General features: G+C 39.0%; 1 long non-coding RNA gene across 1 annotated transcript in view; it reads right to left on the reverse strand.

Moving 5' to 3' along the window:
- The window catches only part of LOC148213811 (uncharacterized), an 84,071-nt gene that overhangs the window by 54,348 nt on the left and 8,494 nt on the right, over positions 1–21,229 (reverse strand). Inside the window, exon 2 of the long non-coding RNA XR_015793877.1 lies at positions 4,672–4,827. This is a non-coding gene — a long non-coding RNA (uncharacterized LOC148213811). The remainder of the gene's footprint in view (positions 1–4,671; positions 4,828–21,229) is intronic.

The following is a 21,229-nucleotide window of genomic DNA, read 5'->3' on the forward strand; positions in this document are numbered from 1 at the left end:
TGCAGCTCATCCATTTTCACCACCTATTACCAGAACCTGGGGAAACCAAGGGAATGTCTCAAATTACTCAGTGCTTTGGCTCAGAGCACCAGCCTGTCACTACTTGAGTCAGGAATAGCAAACCCTCCTGGCTCTGCAAAGGCTGCCAAATAAGCTGGGAAAGCTTTTAATTATAGGCAGAATGAATGCTCTGGAGGAGAAAAACAAACACATCGAGACCCTTGCCTTTCTCTGAGAGCATGCATAGGTTGAGGGAATGGCATTAGGGCAGCAGGCTCTACTCCAGGGGTTTTAATCTTTGAAATGGGTGCAGATGGATTGGGAGTGGGGCAGGGGTGTCCTCAGGGAGGAGTCAAAAAGTTCAAGATGGCAGCTGTAGCCATGTGATCAAAGCCCTGCCTTTTTCTTTACATCATGCATGTGGGGCTTTGATCATGTAGCCAGCATTTTGTTTTGATCCCCATCTCCCATGGGTGCTGCTAGGGTGCAGAATCCTGCTTCACTGCCTCCATGTAAGCTTTCCATATACCTTTAACTTCTGAAAAGAGCTAAGTTGGGGTAAAAAATGGATTTGGGGGAGGGTGGGTGGGAATGACTCACTTTTCTTAGTTTGAGTGTTCAGAACCCCTTTTCCACCCATACAGTTTCCAGCTGGGATCCTTGAAACCCATTCTCCCAAAGTTCTGGGATAGGAGGAAGTTATAATATAACTTAACATTCTTCAAAGCATGGGATCAAGTCAGCAGAAGAAAACCTTCTGTCTCATGAAATAACATTTCTTCATTCCTTTATTGTGTTCTAGAGTAAGGGGCTCTTACCCTGATAGATCATAATGTGACTTCATTCTCATTTGGTTATGAGAAGCAACTTGGATTGGCTTTTGTATTACACCTGGAACATCTGTCTTGACCGTAAGTAGTGATGGCTAATTTATAGAAGCCTAAAATAATATTCTCCAGACAGTTTGGGAGCAGAGCAGAGCAGAACAGAGCAGAACAGAACAGAACAGATCTGAGCATTTGTAATGAGGTGAAATTCTCTGGCTATCAGGCTGTCCTTCTTTCTGCATTAAATAAAATAACCCCTTGATAGCTGTGCAGGTGCAGGGGCCAATAAGTTCTAAACAAAATGCATACTATTTAGGCCATAGGAACTGGAGCTGTGCGCTCCAGTTCTACTTCGCCATAATTTCCACTCTGCTGGAATAACTGAAATCCCCTCACTCCATATTCCACATGAAAGGGAAATGGAAAAAATTCCAAAACAGCCTGGCATTTAAAGGAACTACTAAGGTCATTGAAGCTCAAGAGCTTGAAAAAAAGACTAATACAAATGTCCCTCATAGGGAACATGGATCACCCAGAAGATCTGTAAAGCTTCACCACTGCAGAACAAAGAGAAATGGCTTTTTAGTATGTGATTTGCAACTGAGCTAGCAATGAGAAGTTTCAGTTGCTGAAGACAGCCAACTCTGGGGGATAAAAGAGAACTGATCCTCGTGTGGAAATACCCTGGTGCTTTGGGCTTTCCTCACTGCTGAGTTAAAGTGCCATCTGCCCATCTTTGAGATGGTAGAAAACTATATCAGTAAATGAAATTATCCCCATTGTTGATCCCTATCTTGCCTTATTATCTTACAGATGTTATCCCGCTTAAAGGGGTGGCCTTGGATCAGAGTAAGGGAAAAGATACTACCTATAGTGACACCATTAAGGATGACTTAAGATTGTCTTACTCATGGTCTGGGGAGGAAATCAAGGCAAAGTAATGGGGACATGAAAGAAAATCATTTGGTAGCAGCAGCTCAAGTAAATATGGACACACTCAGTTTTGCCTATACAACATCACTACTCTAAGCTGCACTGATCACCAAGTGGCTTCCAAGTGCAATTCAAGGCACTGGTCATCACCTTTAAGGCTTTACAATGTCCTTGGAATATATAGTTTGGAGACACACACACACACACACACACAATATATTTTTACTGTGTTGTTTTTAACTCATCTTATGGAAGTTGGAGTATACATTGGTCAGATTAATTCATGACCAGGGCTGCCTATAAGTCAAGTCAAATCAAATAAAAGTTGCCAAGACATGTGGTGCTATGGTTAAATATAAGTGGGAAAAGGCCCCTTCTCTCTCTTTCTGATCCTATGTTTTACTCTACTCATTTATTTTGATTTATTAATTATGTCCCATCAAGACATTTTAGACTCCTAGCGACCACATAGATAGATTTTCTCCATGACAAACTCTCCCTAACCTGATTTTTCAGATCTCCAAATGGTGCATCATTGGTTCTGTAACTGAGTCCATCCACTTTGCTGCTGGTCACCCTGTTCTCTTTCCTTCCACCTTCCCCAGCATTAGATCCTTTTCCAGAGAGCTGGGTCTTTGCGTGATGTATCCAGAGTAGGATAATTTGAGCCTGGTCATTTGTGTCTCGAGTGAAAACTCTGGGTTGATTTGTTTGATGATCCATTGGTTTGTTTTCTTGGCTGTCCACGGTATTCTCAGGAGTCTTCTCCAACACCAAAGTTCAAAGGCATCAATACTCTTCCTATCCTGCTTCTTCAAAGTCAAACTTTCACTTCCATAGAGTATCATCTCTCTTACACATGCAAAAATATCCTGAGGATTTATTTATTTATTTTTTTGGCTAGGAAGTTATTTTTTTCTTTCTCTCCCTTCTGGATGTCATCTTATCTCCTGCCTCTTTTATACCTACCACATGATCTTTTCTTGTCTATTTCTTCTGTTTGAACAGATAATCTTCCCCTTGTTTCCACTGTGTTAACCTTCCCTCTCTATTAGTGGAAAATGCTATTTTATACCTGTGCAACTTCAAAAATCATGCCTATAAGCATTCAAGATATACTGTGGACATTTAGCTTTACAATTGTGCATCCTCAGACATAAACAGCCCTGTGCAGTGTATCATTTTATATAAACTCACATTGACATTTGTGTATATTGTAAGTGTATCAAAATTTGTTATAAATGCCACATAAATATCTAAGGATAGCCATAATGATAATAAGCTTTCCATTAGAAAGCATCCTTTGTATTACTGAATACAGATAATTTCCACTTTGATACAATGTAGAATCTCACACAGATTCTCACACAGATTCACGAATACTGTATTATGATGTGAGGAGGCTGAATTTATGCCTGTAAAGTGATTGGAATAACAAGTAATATTAATTATGATTTTCTAAATGTACAGAATTTGTTCTTGTAACAAGACTCAGGGTCAAATTCTGTGAAAATTGTTTTTGTACGCTGAAATATGATTAATAAAACCTGCATGGTCAATATGTTTCTCCCTGACATGAGGCAGCTGTTGCACCTTCTGACATGAAGATAGCTCCATTTCTCACAATATAAATGAAAACATGAGATAGTTCCCAAAACTCCTAGGGTTGAACTTGCTTTTGTGGTTGAGTCAGGATTTCTGTCTTGAGGGCTGTCACAATGATGCCTTTAATGAGAGCTAAGTTAAGTTAATTCGGAAAGATCTTATCAACCTGCATCATCTTTGGAGCTTTGCCTGTGTTTCTCATTGACTTCTCACTCCTATCATTTATATTTTAGCCAGGAAAGCAACTTCAAAATAGACTGTACTCCAAAATCTTCTAACAACTTTTAGGGTTCAGTAAGTTTTCTTACAAATCAGCCCTCCTAATATTAAACACAAGAAATATTCACAAACAATTCATATATCGATCAGGAAAAGTTACATTGAGCTAGTCTGGGATAGTGGTTAAGGCACCAGCATAAAAACCAGGAGATTGTGAGTTCTAATTCCACCTTAGTCACAAAGCCAGCTGGGTGAATTTGGGCCAGCCAGTGTCCCTCAGTCCTAGGAAGAAGGCAAGAGCAAACCACTTCTGAAAATCTCGTCAAGAAAGAATGGAAGAACAATCTTATTTATTCAGGGTACATAAAAAAGACATCAATGGTGAAGTGTCCGCCATATCAAGGGATATGCTGACTTACATTGCTGTAGAGTATAATTTGTCCATTTTTGTGCTAGAGAAGGAAGAGGAAGAGGAGGGGGAGGAAGAGGAGGAGGAGAAACTCTCAACTCCAAGGCTAATGGAGTTATGGGGCCTATTTGCAGCATGTTGAAAAAACAAAGGGAACTGAAGATCCATATGCTTCCCAATAACTCCTGTTCCCAGTCCCTAGCTCTGGACCCATTACCTACCAGTGAGCACTGTAGCAGACCAGTCCTTTGCTAGACAAGGGAGGTTTCTATTCCTAGACCTCCCTCTTTGCCTAAAGAGATGTTCTATCTATGTTTTTGAGTCTTCAGCTTTAGGCACGAACTACCTGGTCGGTTGTTGGAAGAGAAGGAAATACATTCAGGGAAAACGCACATTCACTAACAGTGTTTTCTTTTGTTCCAGAGGATGATATTTGAAAAGATTATTCCTTGGGATTCTCTGTGTTTTCAGAGGAAACATTGTCATTTCATCAAATTTTCATTTCCCATAAAAGCAAATATGCACTATCTTCCAGACTTCGTTTATTTTGGTAAACTGGAATATACTTACAGTATTTTGAGAAAGGCGCTCTGCCATGTTGAGAGGCATCAATATTAATGTAATAGGGACATTTACATTTGAAGTGTGGGCATCGATCTGAGCTGAGGTGTGGCTCACCTGCTACATGCTGGTTGTTTGGTCCGGCAAAGCTCTAGGTCCAGATTTGTGCTTACATCTGATGACTTGCTTGACGAAGAACCAACTCCTCATAAGCTGCAGCGTCATTACCCTTCATGCATACTTGCTCTGTTAGGTGTCCTGGATTCCTGTCTCCTTATAAGGAAAGGAAATAGAAAAATGCATACATTTTCCCAAGAGAGTCAGATAGCCTGAAGTCATATTTGACAGCTGTTTCAGTTGCCAAGGGCAGCAGGAGCAGAACAAAGACTGAAGAGGAGGGGAATTATTAGAAAGGATTTGAACATGATTTTCCTGGATGGGGAATATGTTTTGTACTGCAAAATTGTCTAAAAAACAGCACAGTTGCCTTGCAATACTGTATGTGGAGATGAAGCATATATCATAGGTAATTAGCTGAAAAGCAATAATTCCATAGCTTGCATTTCTTTTTACTCATTTTTTTTAACCTTTTGCATGACTAACCTAATATTACTATAAGGCTGAGAGCCCGTTTGGTCTAGTGGTTAAGGCATCAAGCTAGAACCTGGGAGACCATGAGTTCTAGTCCTGCCTTAGGCACAAAGCCAGTCACTCTCTCTCAGCCCTGGGAAGCAGGCAATGGCAAACCACTTCTGAAATCTTGCCAAGCAAATTGCAGGGGTTTCTCCAGGAAGTCACCAAACTGACTTGAAAGTACCAAAAAACAACAGCAAAAAAAAAGTGTCAGGTTATTCATATTACAAATTCATTATATGAATCTGCTTTCTCTTCTGTAACTATTTCTCTAAATGCACAACATTATTTGTTTATGTTGTTATTTAAATGATTTATATGGCCACCCGTCTTATACAACATAATTGTTTTATATAATATATAGTTATTTATATAACTGCATAAATATTTTCATGGGAAGTAGGCAGATAGCCTGCATTCCTAGTTATATCCTCACTGAGTATTTAAAGTGCTGGGTATTAGTTATAAAGTCCTATAGGATTTGGGACCTAGGTGTCTTTAAGCCTGCCTGTTCTGCATAGAATCTGCCCACCTAATGCACACCTAATGCACACAGCCAAAGAGTAACTGCTGAGGGTCACTGAGATATCCCACAAGAGGGGAGGGTAGAAGTAGGCATTCTCTTATGGAATAGCTTGTCCGTGAAGACCAAGAGTGATTTTATTATGTATATCACTGGACTTGTGAACCACTTAGATCTGAATGTGTTTGAGGTAGTATAATGTTTAATAAATAAATGTGAAAATTTCATAACTGGAGGCCAAAAAAAACAAAACAAAACTGAAATTGAAAGAAATTGTTAGGGAATTATGAAACTGAACACAATGATGTTGAAGAGATTTGTCCATATTTCATGGTCATGTACCTTTACTATTCTCTATTTCATTGCCATTGTTGTCTTGCTAGCAATGCCAATCAGGCAGGTTGGATGTAGGACAAGGCATTTTTCAGCTGTAGCATTCCTGGAAAGCTTGTTTAGCCACCTTTTTTTTACTATTTCACCATGCTAATTTTTTAAATTCTGCCATATTTTTGGTTTGATTTAAACTTTCATTTCCACCTTTGGTTTGTTTGTTTGCTTGCTTTTGTTTAGCTTTGTTGTTTTATGGAAGATACGTTGTCTGGCACAGTGAGACAACATAGGGCTTTGTGAAGATCTGAAAACCCTAAGAAAAAATATTTGGACATACTTATAAACAAACCTGATACCCCTTTTAGATTGGATGTCAAGGTACATGGTCACCAAAATGTTGGTGCACTTCCATTTAATTAACTTGATTAATTTAATAAGAGTCTTAATATGCTTCAAAATCCAGAATTCAGCACTCTCCTTCCACCTGTATCTGAGGTAGTCATGTCCTAGAAAAACTCTGCCATGTGTTTTTGTTAAAAAAAAAAAACTCATTAAACTTTAACCACACATTTATTTATTCCAATCTTTATTTTGCCTGTCTCAAGAGGTTCAGGATAGTTTGTTTACATATTGATGTTAAAGAGACAGCTGTAGCCTGGCAAGATTAAAGACTAAGGGACAAGTGTACAAAGTTGAAATTTCATAATAAACTATCAGTATGCACATTTAACCCATGACTACCCATAGACACAGGCTCCTTTCCCTAAGGATCAATCCAATAAACACATATCAGGCAGTAAACCACACTGAAATCTATTGTATTTATTTCTGAATAATGTATAGGACTGTATGTATTTCTCAAACTTTGAATAACCTGCTAATTTTCCCTCTCTTTTCTAAACTTCTCCTGACCCATATACTTCTGGCTAAGCATTAGCTATCTGTCTGATACAGGACTACAGTGAGATCTATGTGAATTTCAGACTTACTGGAAATTAAATTCATACTGAATGGAGGTCCATAAAGACCATTGTGTCTGCTCATGCAGCTGCTAATGCAGGACAATAAATAATTACCTAATCTCCTGTTCTAGATCAAGTCACCTTTTTGTGATGGACATTAGTGTAGATAAGTATGGCCCTTAGAGGTAGAAATGAATGTGTATCTCTTTGAAAATTCCTTTGCCGAACATTGCTTAAAATATTTTTAAAGCTGAGTTTCAGACTACATAAAAACAAAAACATTAACAACTGTTTGAAATAATAACTAGCATGGCATGACTTCTTAGTCTGGCCCTGCTTAATTTACCCTCCCTAGTCTATTTTCTTTACTCTGTGCCTCTTGGCTGGAAGGAGGCCTTGATTTACAATTACAACTTGACAGATTACCTGAAAGCATAACCTTCAGGCGTACTGTGATTAACTTGACCAAAGACATCTGGAAGAACCATCTATGGCTGAAAATTATGACCTTGGCATTCAGGGCTGAAACTAGACACCATAGAAATTGCACTGATGAAAAGCTCCAGTACAGAGATCTCTGTGTAAAGTTCTGACATCCTTTCTGTTCATTTGTTTCTTGCTGAAACCCCTCCTGTGAAGATGCAGAAGAAAGAAGAAACAGCAGGAAACATCCCAGGTTTATTTTAAAACCATTTATTTAGCAACAAAATCAACATTTCACACAATCCTTCCACACCCCCACCCTCCACCTTAGTCTTGTACAAGAAAAGCACCACAAACAATTAAATGCCTTAATGAGTAGCAAATGCTGCAGAGCAGAGTAGGGTTTTCACTGAAAGCAGATTTATGGAGCTAAATATAAAAGTATGACTCTCAAAAGCCATGTGATCATAATTAACTTGGGCTTTTTTTCCCCCTGTACCCCTGGATACTGTAAATGCACAACATGCTGTCAGAGCCCATTTTCTGTCCCTGTTATCACTATAGAAAAAAGGCCTGTATGAAATGCAAGCCAGATTTACAGGTGCTAAAACAGCTATTTTACCATTGGGAACAAGCTACCTTTGTTGTCAAAAGGACATTTCATGATTAGGGGAGACTAGTTATTATAACACAGGAGAAGCATAGTATTCTTGCCCAAACTTTGCAAAAGAAAATGACTAGATCTTGAGAAAAAGTTCAGACTCTAATAATAATCATCTCTGGAATTCCTAGTCATTCTTTTGATGGGACGTCTGCTTCTTCAATTTATACCTCAAGCGCTTTGGTCCCATCATTCTGAAAGTCCTGGGAACTCCCATTTTTGAGACAAGAGAACTAAGATTGATAGAGAATGGCTTGGATGAAGCTACCCATTGCTAAGCAGTAGATGGTCACTGTACCATCTTGCTCCACGCCTCTCATAAGAAGATTAAAGGTAATTAAACAGAGAAAATGCTGTTCATGATATGTGTACGTTCATCCTAATAAAACTGTAGTGTTTCAAAAACCTGCAAAATGAAATGGCATGGAATGAAATAGCACAGTGAATATCTTAATACTGTTCTGGTTGTTGTTGCTGCTATTGTTATGCTCAGAATTTTATGTAGAAACCATTTTTCCAGACACGTACTTTCAGTAATTCTGGCTGGTTGTAAAACAACTGTTAAACATATTAAATCTCACACAGCAAGAGTGTTTATGATGTATCACTTGGCTGTTCTAGTCATCAGTTGTGGTCCTCCCTTCATAACTGGTGACCAGAACACAACTGATGACTAGAATAGGCAAATGATATATGACTAGGCCTGTATAAGAGTCCTGGATAGCCCCTAAATCTATAAAAGATCAGTTTTTTAAAAATCTGACTTTTGTGGTCTGTAAAGTGAGAGATTATTGAAAACCCCATATTATAAAGTTAAAACAGTGATTTTTGTTCCAGTAGTTTAATCACAAAAAATAACTTTCAATGATTCTTGGGGAATTTGTATTATGTGATCATTTGATAATTAATTATAAATCTTGCTGAGTCCAACGGTCATTATCAGTCTCCTACTGTTACATTTCCTGACAGTATTGCACCATTTTGTAAAATGTTTAATCCATGTGGGTAAAATATCTAGAAAGATTTTGAATGTCAAATAGTAATAATGAGGCTGGCTCCAGGCTGGCTGATCTCAGTTATGACTTTTTCCAGGAAAATTTCCCTCTTTTCCCTGCCAACTATGCAAGAACAAGAATAGGGCATGAAAGCTACAAAAATGTGAGCTTTTATGGTTAGTTAGATATTTCAGACTCTTAATACTCTGTAACTCAGATTGCATCAGGCAATCTAAACCTTCCAAGCGTGCCCCAAAACCATAATCATGTGATTGTTCACAATGGGATTAATTTTTGTGCTACTGGTGCAAAAGGAAGGATTGATACTGAAGCTCAAGCTCAGACTTTGGTCACCTAATGTGAAGAGAGGACTCCTTGGAAAAGACCCTGATGCTGGGAAAGATTGAAGGCAAAAGGAGAAGAGGACGGCAGAGGATGAGATGGTTAGATAGCATCACTGAAGCAATGAGCATGAAACTGAGCAAACTCAGGGAGGCAGTGAAGGACAGGAAGGCCTGGCACAAGATGGTTCATGGGGTCACGAAGAGTCGGACACGACTTAACGACTGAACAACAACTGGTGCAAAAAAGCTGGCCTATAGCTAAACTAGTGGGTGCTGAAGCCAGGAATTCCTTTTGCACAAGACGGGAGGTTAGGGGCCCATGTTCTTGATTATGGGGAAGAAAGATTTTAATCTAAATTAGGAATAGGCAACCTGGACCTATGTTTTGGATTGCAACTCCTACGAACCCCAGCTAGCACGGCCATCGCAAGGCATTATGGGAATTGCAGCCCAAAACTTCTGGAGAGCACCTAATTGTCTACCTCTGATTAAAATCAAAACCCACTGCAATAATATGTGTTTTTAAAAGTATTGCAAGCGTTCAGGTTTATTAAATCTATTCATCAGGCAATATGGTTAAAAGCCAGGAAAAAAAGATTATTTCTCCCTTTCTGATGTTATGAGCCATTCCCATGCAAGTTAGATTCTTAAGTGGAGTGTGTGAGAGCCTGAGGAATGCAATTTGGATGTTATCTGTCACAGGATAGTGATAAGAGGTATTATATATCACTGATACAGACTGTGTTCTAGGGCAGTTGGCAAATTTCATGTGCTGTTAGCATAACAAAAGGAAAGGAAACTGCCTCTACCTATACCGAGAAATTGTTTCTAGCTTGAGGGCTGGCAAAAGCAAATGCACAGGGTTTGAAAAAGAAATTGGATCAGAGCCCAGACTTCTTACAATTGAGGTCCATAATGTTGGGCCTATGGGCCTGCAGGATTACCCACGTTATCTGCTTCCATCTGCAATGGAAGACTCCCAGCACCCCAGTAAATTTGTTTGCCCAGCCTTTGCTTGACATGCCCACTTCTATTCTGATTGTTGGCATTATGCCTTTCAATGGGTTGCAGAGCAGGCACCCTGGTGGCAGAGCTCCACCATTCTCTGCCACAGAAAGAGGGCAGGTGTGGGAGAAAGTAGAAAAAAGGAAGGAAAAATGCTATCTATGTTTTTCATATTCTCCACCCTGTTTCTCTGTGGCGTTTTGTTTGTTGTTTGTATGCTTGTTTTGGGTATGTGCATGCTTTGTGAGTTTGTGATTAAAGTTTATGCTTTGTGGATTAAAGATGAAAGGTTGTGGAGTTCTTGGTTCTCTCTGAGCTTGGTTGTTCACTTGTAGTTGTTTCATTACCTTGCACTGATGATGTTACCTAGTTGGGTAATGAAACGACTGCAAGCAGATGACCATTGACTGGCTGATAATACACCACCTGATTGATAAGAAACAGGCAGTTGTTCCCCACTTATATATTAGTGAATAGGCCAGTGGGAGAATACCAAATTACCCCTTCTACAGTGACTCTGATCAAAATGGCAACTTCCCCACTGCTAATAGCAGAAGGAGACAGCTATGTCACTTGCATCAGAATTACAGGGAGAGAAAGCTGACAGCTCTTTCCCTTTCTCCACCTACTAGATGGAAGCAAAATGATTCAGAAACTTTAACTCTTTGCTGCAGTTAGCGGCCACTGGATCTGGCAGCCATAATTGGATAGTAGTACTGCATGCTTGCGTGCAAGACAGAAGTTTCTATGAGTCAGTCGGCCTGTCCTGTCTCTCTCCCTACCACTCCAGTCACTACTCTGAAAGGATTTGGGGGACTTTCCCAAGATTCTGAGAGCCCTGATGATTTGGTAACCATCAGTCTCTGACAACCGAGAAAACTGCTGGCAACTCTAGCTGGAATGCTTGCAACAAACCAAGCCTAACTAAAAAGTTAGCTGGCAAGGAGCTGGTCAGGTGCTGCCAGCTTATCCATCTGCTGCTGTCCATTAGACTTGCAAAGTTGTTGTCATTACTGAGGCCACTACCACATCTTCCCTCTGTTCTTCTGGCTCTGATCTTCCGTGGACCTAATGCTTCAGATACTTTTCTCCTGTTGGGCCTAGGATTCTGGCATATTGACTCATCCTGGCATACTTTGATAATGCTTCATGTATTGGGAAGGTTTGATGTGGGTATTGATTCCATAGAAAGGACTACTATGAATTTTACTTCTTGGTCACAGAATGCTCATGTGTCCTACCTGACAAGGGCTATCAAGGCTCCATCCTCTACATGAATGGGTCCTTTATAGGACAGGCTGCCACACATCCCACATATTCAGAGGCTTGCTTTTCTAGCCCCCAGTTCTGAGGATGTTATTTGTAATAGAAACAGTAAATCCCATCCCATTCAACAGCATCTATAAAAAGCCGTAATGATGTCCAAAAAAAGCACATTTGTGTAATGTCATCACGCAAAAGATGCAACTTAGTACATGTGTCACAACATCTAATGCAAGCATGTAAGTTGCATCTTTTGCATCGTGATGATATGGTGCATGCAGTGTCATTGACACCTCATTGCTTCCCTGCAGAGGCCTATATGTTGGGCATAAAGCACAATCTCTCTCCTGAATCTCTGACTACAATTAGTTTTAGAAGATCTTACTATTTTGGACTAGTGGAACTTCCATGTAAATGTGCCTATATTCACAGCAATAATGTGACAATATAACGATGATTTATGATATCCACATCAGCTAGTTTAAGAAATTAACTAAGACAAAATATAACTCACTCGCTTATCATAAAAATAGATCATAAAGCAGGGAATAAAAATAGATATATTTTATAATAAATTATATCAAGAAATGCTAAAACAAGGACAGGAATAGATGAAGCTTATGAATGATGGGGGTTAACACTTTAAATGAAGTAAAACTTTAATTACAGCATTGGGTGATAAATTCAGTATTATTTGCAAATGTACCTCATGTTGCATGTTGTTTGTAGTCATCCCTTAGAGTTGCTTAGGCAATTTAATACAGCATGTTTATTTATGAAAGAACATGGTAGCCATTGTTTAAACCATTTACAGGAACAATTAAATATATATCGCTTGGTAATGATATATCATCAATATTCGGTTGGTTCAGTTGGCTTAATTTATCTGTGGTTAATGCTTCTGAGGAGAACTTAAGAGGAAAGGGTAGAAAAGTCTTTGTGTCTTTAACTGGCGGAACATGCTGGGATAGCAGAGTAAATGTCAATCAAAGTTGTATTATTGTCACAAAGAAGAATTTGTGGTGCCTGCCAGATCTAATTTTCCTGAGGTTCGGAGTTTTGCATGGCATTCCATCACTGAACACTAAATCCCTTGGACTGTCAGGAAAAGCAGAAGGAAAAGAGGCCCTCACACTTCCATACAGAGAGGAACACAGTAGTTGGCCATCCAGGGCTGAGGGAGGCATCCCAAAAGTGCCTGTAGTAAGATGTTACTGGTGATGAGTCAGTAGTAGGAAAGTCAGGAAAGAAGCAATGAAATACTTTGAATATTAATTTTAATTCATTATGCTTCTTATAATTTTAGTATTAATTGTGGCCACCATCTTTACTTTTTTTGACATCCCCGTGAGATAATGATTAATAATAATAATTACTACAATACAGCAATTAAAACAATACTAATTCAAATTAGTGCAATTTTTAAAGTAGTGACTTTTTCTTTTAGGCTTCTAGATCACAGTGATCATACTCCTGAGAACTATGAGACTTTCCAATTACATGTAAATTGATTGATTGATTGATTGAGTGGCATCAAGTTAGTGTTACTCCTAGTGACCACATAGATAGGCTTTTTTCATGACAATCTGTCCCTAAGCTGGTCTTTCAGGTCTTCCAATGATGCACCCATTGCTACTGTAACTGAGCCCATCCACCTTGCTGCTGGTCATCCTCTTCTCTTTCCTTCCATCTTTCCTAGCATTAGAGCCTTCTCCAGAGAGCTAGGTCTTTGCATAATGTGCCCAAAGTAGGATAATTTGAACCTGGTCATTTGTGCCTCAAGTGAGAACTCTGAGTTGATTTGTACAAAGATCCATTTGTTTCTTCTCTTCACTGTCCACAGTATTCTCAGGAGTCTTCTCCAACTCCAAAGTACAAAAGCGTCAAGTACTCTTCCTATCTTGCTTCCTTCAAAAGTCCAACTTTTGCTTCCATAAAGTGTCACAGGGAATACCATGGCTTGCATGATTCTGATCTTTGTAGCTGTAGAAAAGACCATGGCATTTGAGTATATTTTCCAAAGCCTTCATGGCTGTTCAACAAGTGCTAGTCTGTGGCGTATTTCTTTACTGCTTGTTCCTTTACTGTTGAATGACATTGAAATTGGCTGAAACCTTTACATTGCTTTGCTAATTTTCTCTGAAATTTTCTTGTCCACTGTCCACTGACTAGAAGGAGTGACTGAACTTTCTCTTTTTGAGAGGTGCAACAGGAAGGGGCCTAAAAGCAAGTATTATCCATGGTGGCTCTGCTTTTCTGGACCAGCGCCCCACAGGCAACAGGAGCTCCTTAACCATCTTGTAAAAGTTTACACTGTAATAACTTGGCTGCTCCAGAAGGGCTTTGGGACTTGAGCGTTGTAGGGCTCCAGTGCCAGGTATATTATATTAATTGTAATTTGTAAAACTGTAATTACATATTGTATTTTTATTGTAAATAATTGTATTTTATTGTTGTTATTGCACTGATTGCACCTATTGCTTTTGTACACTGCTTCGAACCAACTTGACTTAATAAACAAATAAACAAAATTCCCTGCAGATAGAGATCACATTCTCTCAACTTCTCTGAATCGGGTATCTTTTGATGGAGTCATCCAGACTTCCCAATCACACAACAAAAGAACCTGCCCTTTGTGCAGGGAGGGTCCCCTTTTGGCAGCAAATACCACATTTTTAAAATGATTATTGTAGTTGTTGCTGGGTAGTTGAGGGCCACTATCATGTAATGCAATGTCAGTATAGAAAGAAAATCTATCTAATCATTTGTTTGAGGTGACTGGATGTTTCTGTTTCATTTCTTACCTGATAAGTCTAAATGGAGACTTGCATATCAGTTTTTACTTGCTTTCTTTTAGAAGAAAGTGGGAACTCAAGTTTCCATTGGCAGTTGTCCTCCAACATTAGTGCCATCCTAATTTCTGAGGGAACACAAAAAATGCCGTTTGGAGGATTTGTGTGGACCGTGGGTTGCTTCCCCTGTGATACAATGCTGAGCTGACTGAAGGCAAGAGCTAACATTCGGGCTGCTTTGAACCCTCAAGTTATACCTTTTTATTATTAACTTGATCCTCAGTGGATATAAAACAATATTATTATTAACTTGGTCCTGAGTGGATATAAAACAGTGTTTTTCAACCTTGGCAGCTTTCAGAGGTGTGGACTTCAACTCTCCGAATTCTGGGAGTTGAAGTCCACACCTCTGAAAGCTGCCAAGGTTGAGAAACACTGATATAAAATATATGCTCCAGTAATTTGAATCAGAATTTTGCAGAGGAGGAGAAAGTACTCACACCATTGTTGAAGGTGAAGTTAAAAAGGTTTCTTCTTGTTGAACCTGACTCCTGATGACTATGTCCATGCACTGTTTTTGGCAACAGCATGGAAGAGGTTTGCCCTTGGCTTCTTCCAGGATGTTTTTCAACTTCCCAGACTAGCTATTGCTGAACTGTTGCAATATAAATTAGCCCCGATGCAAGCCACAATGGAAAGTAGACTCAATCTCTTTGGGCCTTAATCAGTGGCATACAATACATAATTGCAGGCTATTTTGACATGTATACAAGGCCTTTCCTTTGTGGCATCTTTAGAAATTTATCCCATGTAAAAAGGGGAATATTATACCAGGAAAAATAAAATGAAAACCAACTTGAATGTTAATTTGTTAATGACAAGCTGTGATTAACATACCATTTTTATATTGAACAAATGGGGGTTGGGAATGCGAGCAGGCATTCTTGTATTAACATCAAGAAGTTAATCCCTTTGGCAAAAGAGAGACCACTCCCTTCCGTGCCAAAAGAGAGAAATTCAAAAGCAAATATTAGCCTTCCAATAGACTTTTCTCTTTGTTTCAAGTACAAACACATGTTTAATGGTAGAAAAATATTTTTTTTCATTTCCTCTCTAAGATTCCAGTTAGAAGGTTTATCAAAAACAATTTTGAAAATAAGGCCTTAAACTTCCAAGGCTTTTATTTCTTATTTTAATAAAATCTGGCTCTGGGTGCATCTCCTTTGACTAAGAGAAGGCAGGAACACCTCCTCTTTCTACCCCAAGATCTGGTAATATTATTGAATGTCTAACTTGGTCATTACATCAGCTGTTTCATGACACTGTTAGGCTAACAGATTTATTACACCAGCCTTCCCCAATTTGGCTTCCTACAGATATGTTGGGATTACGACTCCCTGCCAGCATGTGTTCATAGGTAATTTGGAAAGCTTTATAGGGGGCTGCATAAATTCATGGAGAATCAGCTTGTTGATGGCTACTAGTCCTGATGGCTATATGTTATTTCCCAAATCACAGGCAGAGTAGCAGTTAAATACCAAATGTTGAGCAGCAACAGTGGAAAAGAACCATCCACTCCATTTTTTGTCAGTTTTCTCAATGTAACTGGAATAGTGGGGCTATTTGTTTCATCTAGGAAGTTTCTTCTTTTGAAAATTTGTTCTAAGTTCAATACATTGTAGGGCATCAGTGTGAGGAAAGGTGGATTACAAGCCTAAGATATAAGATGGCTGAAAGCAGTTATGTGGGCTGGTCACGAGGTATTGACTTGACATTGATTTTTATAGACTGAGTAGAACTTAATTTGAATATACATCAAATTACTACTACTACTTTTTATTAGTTTTAATAGTAGAGTCAACTGTTCTGGGTTGCAAAAACTGGATGAATGCTACTTAGAGTTTTATCTTGTTTGTGTTCTTTCAGTAGGTTTTTTTCCCAGCTCATGATCTGATACTCTCATCCAAGTACCAACCAAGCCCAGCACTGCTTAACTTCCCAAACAATACTAAGTTGGCCAGATGCTGTTATTTTCTGAGACAATTTGTATATGTTCACATGTAAAAGAGTTATTCTCCTCAAAATTGGACACATGGTCTTCCTACACATTGGTTGTGTTTATACAACTTGCTTAACCAGATCAAGTAAAATTTAGCAGACCTATCTGCACAAACTACAAAACCTGGTTATTGTGTGAACCCAGTCTGTTTGATTAGTTTATGGTTCAAGTTATTGTTCAATCTCCTCATATTGAGTAACTACATTAAATGTGATGTGTGATTACAGCTATTAAATAGTGAAACTTATAAACTGCTAGCTGCAGGAGCCTCGTCCCCTAACCAACACAACCCCCTTGTCTCCTTAGATAAAACAGGTCAATTTGATTCAAATATTTGTTGAGTTCTTTTGATAAATTCAAAAAAAGAAAGAAACCACCAAGTGAGACTGGGAACCCCACTCTCTGGGATGTATTTGAGGCCAAAACGTTTTAAAAATGGTAGTAAACTCATAAAAGTATATAGTATATTTTTCATATAGTACTATATGAACCAGGTGATATTTGAGAACTAGAGAAAACTTCATGATTCCAAGAAAAACATTCACTAAACAAATATTAGGTCTATAAGAATACTTTATATTCTTCTTTTCTTGTTGTGGTTTAATAAAATTGAAAACAATAGATGCCATTTTATAAGGCTTTCTTTTTTCATTACTCTAAATGATCTTCTTCCTTCCTTCCTTCCTTCCTTCCTTCCTTCCTTCCTTCCTTCCTTCCTTCCTTCCTTCCTTCCTTCCTTCCTTCCTTCCTTCCTTCCTTCCTTCCAATATTTTTATAATTATGTCAAGAACAAGCATATTATATTCTGGGTTCTGTTAATTTCTCCCTCCCCACCACCCCCATTGTTAGTGGTCAAAATAATGTCACAATAGAGGGAGTCTATGGCACAGAATTCCACACTTTTTCACTCTGACGCAAGCATGTATACACATTCCTTTCCAGAGTGGTCTTAGTTCCGCAAAGCATTTTCCCCATCATCTGGTTAGAATTTCTGTGCCAGTCCACTTGCATCCCTTCCATTTCCTCTTCATGTGTTCTTCAAACCACAGGGAGGACACATTTGTTATTTTGTAGGGATCAGGAATGAGATGCAATTATGGGAGGCCTCAGCAGAAGACTGATAGCATCTCTTTCCTGCCAGCCAGCCAAGAGGGCAGTCTGTCTAGGCCTCAAGGCACGATCAGACTGGAGCTAGAGCTTTTGAAAGAGACTTCACAGCCCAACTCTACCCGCTTGTTTACTTAAAACAAAACCACAGAGTCATTTGGCTATTCTAAATCAGCAAAAGCAACTCCTAGCTTTTAAATATCCATCCTGGCCATGGGTATTCACAGCGGAAGCAAATGACACTTTCGTGATGACATTGTCAGGCAAATGCTGAGAAGTCATCACATATGTGTTATTTTGACATAATTGATATGGACCTGAAAACCTGGCCCTAATACTGGCTAAAATCGAGGATCTGATTTTGGATGTCATGAAAAGACAGTATGTTGACAATGTTATTGTTTCTTTACTGCTGAGAAAGAGATCTCTCACACTGCCAAACTTTCACATCCACACTTTACTCACTTTGGGTACTACTTGCCATGACAGTTTGTATGCCTGTGTGTCTGTAAAGACATCACTTATTTCTTAGCCTCCAGGAAAATTCCTTTTGCCTTGATGTCCTGCATTCTTTCCATATTGTTTGGATTTACAAACTCAGGGTTCTAAATGATTGCATAGGTTTTTGCAGTCTTCTCAGACACGCTGATAAAATTTACATTTATACCTCTCGAGTGTAATGTTTAAGTTATGAGGATAATTAATAAATCTGCTAAATTTTGTGGCACCTTTTTAAAGAAAATGCAGAGTTCTATTGAAATCCATTTATCACAGTTATGCATCTCTCTGTGTTGAATGATTAGACTTAATATTTTGACAACATTTATTTGAAATATGTTCCAGAATTAATGTAGCCTGGGGATATTAGGCGTAACATTCTATAAATGTTCATATTATCTCCCTTTGACTTTTGTTTGCATGTTAAACTATTTTTTCTTATTAAAAACATACTAAAAAATATATCTATTCATATTCTATGTCCTTGCCTTTTTCTTAAGTGTTTGGTTATACCAAAATAGGCCACATTATGTTAGGGCAGGTGGTGGAGTTTTGAGAAGAAGTACAGGTAGTCCTCAACTTATGACCATTTGTTTAATGACCGTTCAAAGTTACAGTGGCACTGAAAAAAGTGACTTACAACTGGTCCTTGGACTTACAACTGTTGCAGCATCCCTGCAGTCACGTGATCAAAATTCAGGCACCTGGCAACCGGCATGTATTTATGATATTTGCAGCATTCTGGGGTCATGTAATTGCCATTTGCAACCTTCCCAGGGGGCTACCGACAAGCAAAGTCAATGGGGGAAGCTGAATTCATTTAACAACCATGGCAAAAAAGGTCATAAAATCAGGCACAACTCATTTAATGATTGCATCGCTTAGTGATGGACGTTCCAATCCCAGTTGTGATCATAAATCGAGGATTACCTGTAACCACTTCTCTTTACCGCTCTTACTGTCACTTTCTTTTTCTCAGGCAGTATTTTTTCCTCCACTCACAAAGATGGGAGCTATGGTCTTAGCTTCTGTCTGAATATAGGAAGTCACTTCTCCTCTGCTTAGGTACTATCTCCATTAATTTCCACCTATTATTGTGCTGCTATAAGAGTAAAGTGATAGGCTTTAGATCATATCAGTGATGGTGAGCTCACACTTAGATGATGCTGTAAGTAACTAGTGGACTTGACCTTAGAGAGAAGCTGAGAGCAGCAGCTCCTAGCTCTCACTCTTCACACCACAGAAAAGTGAAGAGAGAGCAAAGTCACCCAGAAAAGAGTTGATGCTCCAGATGTCTTGGTTCACCTCTCCACAGTGGAAAAGACATCTCAGGGAAGTCCCATCAACCAGTTTCAAGTTGAAACTTAAAGCACTCTGAAGCAGTTAGTGTTGCCTGAAAGGATGGAATGGCAGTTTCCAGGAGTGGTTGGAGCTTGTTTGAGGCCCCATAAGATGAGAAGCCAAGTAGGCTGGAGATGGATTGGCAGAGTAGTTGAATATTGAATATCCAGTTTGTGTCATTCTCACAGGTTTTCACGTATCACTTTTATGCCACTATTTATGGACTCCCTGCCCCCAATTTTCCTAGTGTACAAGACTTTATATATCACTTTACCTAAGATGTAAGCAATATTACCCCAGGATATAGTTTTCAAAAGGTATCTGCCCATAATATCAATTTTTGAAGAAATATCCCCAAGCAGATTCTTTTGCTTGGACATGTTTCTCTAAATATTCAGGTTATTTATTTGAAAATTTGAGTGGAGAATTATGGAAGCCAGCAAACTCCCTTTATCGTTGACAATCCATGTTGTGAGTTTCTTGGTCAATTATCCCATTTCTCTCTTTGTGAGATGATTTATGAAGGTGAGGGAAGAAACTAAGGGATGAGGGATGCTTAGAGGTCATTAATATCTTCAAGAACCGTGCTGGCATTCACCAGTTATCAGAACTGACTGGCAAGCATTTCTGGACAGCAGAAACAGACACTGTTGACCTTGTCAATCCACCACTCACTCTGAAAGCAACCGTCAGGTGCATTTTCCTGCTCCAGTTTAAAAGTATTTTTCCTCCCTATGTCAGCTTGAGTTCACCTATCCATCTAAGACTGAAGCATTTTCATTTTGCTGCAGCCTAATCTCAGCAGTTTATTGGTTCCTTTGCAGAGGAAGGATCAATTTTTTAACTGAACCAATGCTTAGTACTAGCTCTAGTATTTTTCAGACCTCTTTCTCCCATAACACCCCTGTGAGAGAGGTTGGGCTGAGAGAGAATGACTGGCCCACAGTCACCCTGTGACTTTCTGTGGCTGAGGATGAACTAGAACCTGGGTTAGGTTAACCACTAGACTATATTTGCTCTCAAGAAGGTTCACAATCATCTGGAAGTTTCTGACGGAGAAGAGAATTGCAAGAGGGATAGTAGGTTCAAGCTTTTATTCTCTACTGCTTTGTCCCAACCTTTAGGGCACTTCAGAAATACAGAGGGAAGGATAGCAACCAAAGCATAAATGAGTCATGGAGACAAGGTGGGGAATATATGCCTCTCCTCCCATGGAGTAGGAGGAAATAAAGAGACATGGAGATAATGGGAAAGGAAGTATAAACATGAAATGAGGTTGCACGTATGCTAAGGTGTAAGTGTAAAATGCCATCATCCATCCAAAATGAAGGAGAACTAGAGAGTGCTGTTCTTTTCAGATGAGTTTGAAACTTTTCCTCCGCAAGAGGGAATGCATGTTATCATCCTGTAATCAGTATCTCTAGGGCAGAGATAACTTTAATGAATGATCTTGGGACAGATTTCTCCATGTAGCCTAAATGCTGTCTGTTTGCCAGACAGTTTTATGTGTTCACATTCCATATATTAGAGATTTAAGCTGCAAAGAAAAGAAAAGAAAATGCTTAATGGGAAATTTTAGTAAAGTGCAACTTAAATAACTAAATTAGTGATGACAGAGAAGAATGCATATTTGTGAGATTAGTCACCTTTTGAAGGGAGGCTTGGTAAATTAGTATCCTTTAAAAATGTAGTGAGGTCTATTGCTCTAAACTCATGTCCTCATAAATCATAAGCACCTT

This window comes from Python bivittatus, unplaced genomic scaffold (assembly GCF_059951505.1).
Source record: "Python bivittatus isolate LINGU-HERP-01145 unplaced genomic scaffold, Pbiv_v1 ctg000850_np1212, whole genome shotgun sequence".
Taxonomy (NCBI): domain Eukaryota; kingdom Metazoa; phylum Chordata; class Lepidosauria; order Squamata; family Pythonidae; genus Python; species Python bivittatus.